The sequence below is a fragment of the Pseudopodoces humilis genome, chromosome 1 (genome assembly GCF_049639895.1).
Source record: "Pseudopodoces humilis isolate 2021_Gansu_Grassland_sample_001 chromosome 1, ASM4963989v1, whole genome shotgun sequence".
Classification (NCBI taxonomy): Eukaryota; Metazoa; Chordata; class Aves; order Passeriformes; family Paridae; genus Pseudopodoces; species Pseudopodoces humilis.
The window spans coordinates 13005020-13012131 of record NC_142200.1 but is presented as its reverse complement, the minus strand read 5'-3'; positions in this window follow the sequence as shown (position 1 = coordinate 13012131).

Below are 7112 nucleotides of genomic sequence, written 5' to 3'. Positions count from 1 at the left end.
TTTGGTTCCTTTTTTGATTTTAGCAGTCCACATGCACGGGGCAGGGGTCTGTGGGACTGGAAGAGAGAGAGGCAATGTACTTGAGAAGGAATGCCAAGGAGGGGGCCTGGGCCAGGTGGGAGCTGAGCACTTCTATTTTCTTTATGTCTCCTAGCACTGAATTTCTTCACAGCTCTCAGCTGCTTTCATGACATGGATGCCAGGGAATGAACAGCACAGCAAGGAGTCCCTGTAGGTGGCCAAAGCAACACAATTTGCTGTTACAGAGATGTACTTCTTTCTCAGACCTTTTTCAGCCAACAAAAGCTCAAATCCAGCTAAGGTGATGTCAGCTCCTCCCTCTCATTTTCTGGCTCATGCCCAGAGTATAATCTTGCTCCACATTTCAAATATGAAACCTTTCATTAAGGCTTTGAGCATTTCCAGTTTAAGTTGTTGCAATCTCTTCCATGTAGCCAGAAGAGCATATAAAACTCAGACACCACAGTAACTTGCCAAGTTGTGTTCAGCTGAGTTTCTTGCTTCCATTTGGAGTTAGCTGTAATGGATCACAGTACTGAAATAAACATATGTCAAACTGCATTAATGAAGAGTTGTTGAGCTTAGAAAACTCCAAAAAGCTCTTAATCACAGCCTAATTTCAGGTTTCAGGTATCTTTTTGGTTCATCTCAAAGTTCCAGATTCATTATTCTTAGTACCACTGCTGATTCTTATCACCACTTTTGGCTGAAAAGGTGAAAACACCTCCAGATTCAGCCTGCTATCTTGCTATTATCCCACCCTTAAATCCATTACCTCAGAGAAAAACATTTAATAGAACAAGCCTAGAGAAGACTGGCACAAATTAACAGGTGACAGCCAATACCCGTCCTTCTCCCACTTTCTCTTCTTGCCTCCCTGACAGTAATTTCCACATAAATTGTAGCATATAAAAGTTTTTCTGCAAAAAACACATTTTACTTTTTACAAGGTAGCACCTTCAGAAAACACATAATTACTACTGGAGCAGAATTTTGCTGTTTGAACAGTCTGCCCTCACAGATCTTCCAGCGGAACAATCAAATTTCAAAAGTAAAATTAAGCCCAAATGTACTTTAAGAGATTACTTTTTGAAATGGTTTTCCTCCATTTTAAAGGATTTGTAGAGCAAAATCGCATCTTGTTTCCATCCCAAGTCACCTGCAAGACATTCAGGAATACTTAATGCACAACAAAAAGCCAATTAAGGTATAAATGTAAAACATGCATAGTAGAAATAAAACAAGTAATCATTTTTTAAAACCAATTATTGAAGCATGTACTCTCCAGTGGAATTTCACCCATCTATTAATTCATACTTTAATTCATACTTAATTCATACTTTACCATATTTTACTAAAATCAGCAGGATCAATATGGAACTATGCAAATAAACAGCAATAATACAGCATCAAGAGGGTTCCAAGGGTGCTGCCTCTCTCTTGCAAAGCAACAGTCTGCTCTCTCTGATCCCTTATGCTTTTGCCATTCATCTCAGGTTGAAGGACTTAAGATGAAATTGTTAAATCAGAGGCTGGGGAGGATGCCAGACTTCCAAACCCAGGCTGTGAAAGGCCCCCTCTGTCCATTGCAGAGTTTCACAGGGACTGCAGACAGCAGATCTGAGACAGCCTTTCAGGCCTGTCTTTATCAGTCAAATCTCCTCTTGTGCTCTGGAGGAACCCCTGGAGAGACTTCAGCCCCTTGGTTGTGCTGGCACGAGGGGGCTTGGCTGTGTGCACCCCCAGCCAGCCAGACCCCAGGCTGCCAAACTTTCCCTTTACACAGGGCAGCTCTCAAGCAGCACCAGCCTACCTCTGCTTGCAGGACTTCTGATTCTCTAAAAAGTTTTGATACACATAAAAATAAGATATTTGTCAGGAGGTGAAATTAAGCCTCTTTCAGTTTTGTTACATTCCTTCTATTTTATAGGTAGGATTTTTCTTTTTTTTTTTTTTTCTTTGCAAAAGACATTATGATATAATAATCAACCACTGGAAGGAGTTTGCTTTTGATTGCTTTGGATGAACTGCCTTAGACAGACTGTGTCTGAAGTAGAAAAGATTAGTCCTGTATTTACTAACACGCCACAGGCTCAGGGAGAAAAGGGGGAGTAATCCCTCAAAAAGGGCTGTTTGTTATAAAACCCACCACAAGTAATCAATATACTCCAAAAGAGCAAAGGCAGTGATGGAGCAAACCCTTAATGTGAACCAGACCGCATAACACGCAACAATCAGCTTGATGGGTGAAGTAGTGATTTGGCAAATGTTCTGATGTTTCTTGCCGTGGGATTTCCGGACAGTCATGGTGAAAGTAAGTAAACATGCCTCATCAGAAATAGCATTTAGCAACAGGCCCAACAGTAACACACAGCTGGGCTGTTCATTCCGAGCAGTGATTCCTTCCTTTACCTGATACTAAATCTTACCCTCTACATGGGGCCACGAAGCAGCTTGAGTAAGAACTTTATATCAAAAATTCACTTGCATCAAAATAATTCTGAGATGGAGGTGCAACAACGTGATTGCCAAGTTCGGCCTTCCTAACAAAACCAAGAGGTTCCCTGAATTAATCCATATCCATTGCAAGTGTTTAAGGAAACAATCCAGGAGCTGGCACTTTCTGTCTCCCCAGCTCATGCACTTTCCATTACACAAAGAAATCCTGTATTTCAGCAACAGGATTAGCCAGGCCTTTCTGGGGAACTTCAAGCCAAAATAACTGCTTTGCATAGAAAACAAGAATAAGAGGGTTAAAATATATTAAAGGTTTAAAACATTGAAAATACTAATTGCTATTCCCATGTAGCAACTGTATCTTGAATTTTTTGTTTGTATTTCATTGAAGGAACTCCTCCCATCCCTGGGGAGCATGAACTGTGCAGAATGGAGAGAAGCAGAAAAGGGATGTCTCATTTTGTCAAGAGATGCATTCAGTCCCTTGAAATGGAGTATAATGTAATAATAATCACTCAATAAATCTTAATAAATCTTCAGCTCAAGAGCTGCTAATCAGGGGTTCTTTCAGTGTCTACAAATTCAGATGATCTCCTAATGTTCTTCTTTCTGATTAGCTGCAAACAGATGTGAGCTTTTTTGGTGACACCAAACTTGGTGGGGGGGGGAAGGTTTGAGACAGTCTCCTAGACTGGAAATCAACAGCAGCAATTGAATACAAAGGTTTGGACTCTTGGATAAAACATCAAGGCCCATGGGGAACATCTCTGCAGAAAAATCAGTATTTGATTCCAGAATTTGATATCTCCAAGATGGTAAGAGAGATTTCAAGAAAACAAGACCATCACTCAAAGTGTGACAGAGGCTGTTACAACATCATCTCCAACAGGCAATAACACTGAGTTTTAAACACTGAGTGCTGGGGCTTGATGCAGCTCCAGGAAAGCGCTATACTAAGCTTCAGAGATGTGCTAAATTTGGAATGTTTTCCAAAGAGAAAACCAATTATATTCACCAAAAATCCATCTAATATTTTACAGTAACCCTAAAACAGGCAGATTTAACAAGGGACGGCAAGTAGCCACTGACTTGACTCAAAGGTCACCTGTCAAATACAGTGATCAAGTACTGAGAAGCCACAAGCAGCACCAGGCTGAAGGGAGCATGAAGTATGGCTGAGAGACAGCCTCCTGCCTAATGCAAAAGGAACTCACAGCTGGTTTTGTGCTTCTCTGCTATCAAGGACCTGCTCAAGATAGCAACAATTCTGTGTTGTAGAAGACACCCAAGGTATGCCAGCAATTTTCCTGCACTTTTTAGTATATTCATATCTCTGCAACAACCAGCTTTAGCATGCTCTTAGGGTATCAGCATTATCACCAAATGCAAAATACGTCACCCAAAATGTACTCCAAGTCACTCAGACTAGGATAGGTTCTCAGCGCCACTCAGTCTGTCCTCTGGTCAGACACTGATTCATGTCTGTTGCTCTGGCTCATATATGTCCTGTTCAGGTGCTTTCTAAACAGGTGTTGGTGCTGTAGACCCTTGTTTCAAACAACATCAACCACAGCAACAAATACCCTTGCTTCATCTGCTTCCCGCATCAACACCGCACAGCAAACCCAGGCAGGGAGCTGCTCCAGATCAGAAACGTCGAGACAACTTGCTCTCAGACACATCACTTTCACAATGCTAAATGGTGCTGAGAAGAGAGGGGCACAGAACACACCCTTGCTGTTCAAATGCTGCAGAGCTGCACATCAGGGCTGCAACACCAGCTGAATCTTCCAGGTGCTGCCAGTGATACTGACAGCAGCACAACTGCTCAGCACAGTCACAGCATACAAATTCCTGACTTATTGTGGAGCACCAGTCAAAGCTTCTCTATGGACAAGATGATCAAGAAATGTCCTTGCAGTGGTGTCTTGCAAGCAGCTTCTAAAACATCTTGACAGCACTCCTTTGAGTAAAGGCAGCACCACTTGCAGATGAAACACAGAGATATCAACAAACTATTTCTACTACATTTTGGAGCCTATCTGAAGACTTCAAGGATGCCAGTTTCAAGAATGCACAGCATTATAAAGCACTATTACCACGGACTGGAATAGGCACTACCAGAGACTGGCCATACTGGATGTGTGCAGCACAGACCTGTTACCTTCAGATGAACCCATCAAGACTCAGCAGTTCTCCTAATCAGAGCTGGGCATTTCAAGCTGAGTGCTGAACAGAGAAGTTAAAAAATGACCTTGTCTAAAAATTATAGCTGAACAGACCTGGCAGCATCTCATAATAATTCTCTCTCTGGAGACACAAACAAGATCCAGCTCTCCAGAAAAAGACTGAGCTGATCTGAGCATGACTACATTTCTCCTGCAGCCTCATTCCCCACTCAAGACACTATGTTGATATTGTCTCATCATACTTGAATGCCAAGGTGCTGTGTAAAGTTGCCCACTGAGGTCTATTCGAAAGGACCTTATTCATATTCTCCAAAGAGAGAAATAATTTTAAAAATTATTTAAAAATTATTTTAAAAGACTGAATTTGAAGAAGAACAATTCCTAGTGTGCCGAGATGTGCTGCCTCCTTCATGGTTCAACAGCAGTACTGGAACATGTCCAGCTCACATGAGGTAAGAGATTGGCAACCACAGCTGTTGTAGGCTGTCCTCCCTTTGGTAACTCATACCTACAGAGGAACAAAACACACGTTTTAAACAAATGGATAAGAAACCTGTTGGCCAGGAGCAATCAGACTTCTGAACCTCTGGTTACAACCCAGTGGACAGTGGCTCTAAATTATTCTGTCTAGTCATCTTTGTCCATTGTTCCTTGATGCCCAGCTTTTCATCCTTGTTGCTATTGCCTCTCAGATCTTCCTTTGACTTTATGGCCTGTCACTGGTTCCCTTTCACAGTTCTCGATCCATTTGCTTAGCTCCCTCACTCCCTGGGCTAGCTTAGCTTTTTATTTCGTGTTTCACTTTCATCAGAGGTCTGTCCAAGCCAACAGACTTCACTCTGGAATGGCTGAGCCCAAAGTTCCCTTCTGCTGCCTCTGCCCTGGTGGCAGTGATTACGTGAACTGCTTCAGCCTTGTATCAAAGTTTTAACTCACAGAAATTCACAGGCTTTGGTTTTGCCATGCTGGAGTCTCTTCTGGAAATCAGGCAAGGGCTTCTAAATCATGTGAATGGTTTGGCCAGTTTTACCTCTCACATACACTGAAAAATGTGAGTCTTTCAGTATTTCAGGCAGATGTTAGTGGATGATTCAGGGAGCAGATACACATAGTTGCCAGCCATTGAGTTGAAGAAGCCCCAGAGAGAGTCCAAGAGATGATAAAGTTAAGCAAAACTGAGAGTTAATCCAAAGCTTGTAACTTGCTCTCAGCTCCCCTAGGAACACACAACACACACTGAGCAATGGATTCCAAAATATTAAGAAATAAGCTAGCGTGTAAGAAAAATAAGGATCTCCTGTTGAATTAAGGAGTTAGGTCATTAATGCTTGTTCATATTACATTACTCACACTTGAGAGACAAATAACTATCTGTTGCCTCACTAACCCACATATTTATTTGAACAAATATTTCCCAAGAAGTAGGGAGAGAGAACCATTTCAACAGAAAAGTTCTATATTATGGTCTTATCATAACAAGCCACTTCACAGTACGCTGATGTGTATCGTACACAAGCACCCATTGTGAAAAGCTATTAAGGTATCTCATTTTACAGTGCTGACATGTTGGTTCCTTCACAGAGGTCATTAACTCACAACGAGGCCTCTCATTTCTCTATGCCTTTCTAAGGTTTTGCTGTATTTCAGAATCAAACCTTAGTATGAGCATTATTAACTCAGAGTGTCACGACTGGTGCTACATAAAGTCAATTTATATAGAAATCCTGCAATCATTCAGAACAAATTTTATTTATTTATACATATAAAAGGAAATCTACAGTCTCTGAATGGAAAAGACATAGTACATGGTTAGGTCAACTTCAGATGCTTAAGATGTTTAACAGAATAGCCTTCCAAAATGGAAAAAAATACCCAGTCCTAAACAAAACTACTTACTTTCCTCTAGGCTGAAAAGGCTGCCCAGTCACCTGTTCCCAGGCCAGCCTGTAAACAATGCTGGACATGCGCAGTGTGTGGAGGTGAATTTCTGCCTATATTTTGATCAAACAGATCTCTAGTTGCTGCTGTAGCACTAGCATGACCCCCAGTCCAGAAAGCAGAGACATGCCAGGCACCGGTGCTGCTCCCTGTCCTCAGACACTCCAGTGTCACACAGTGTCACCCCAGTCACACAGCCCCAGAGGTGTGCCAAGGGCAGAACACTGCATCCATCTGGGCTGTAGAAAACACTAGAGACAGTCAAAACCTCTGAAAAAGCAAGACAGTAAGTTTTGGAAGTAGACAGTGGCAAATGACCAGAGTGTGCCCTTACCTGCACAAATGCATGTGCATTTTTACCATCTCTCTAACTGTCTCAAGGCCATGAGAAACTATTTGGTGCCATGTAGCCATGCCCCATGCAAAAATGTATTTCTATCTTCTGGTTCAGCTCTCCATCTCAATGAGGCTTGAAATCATGTCTGAGCTGGGGAATTGTTAAACAAT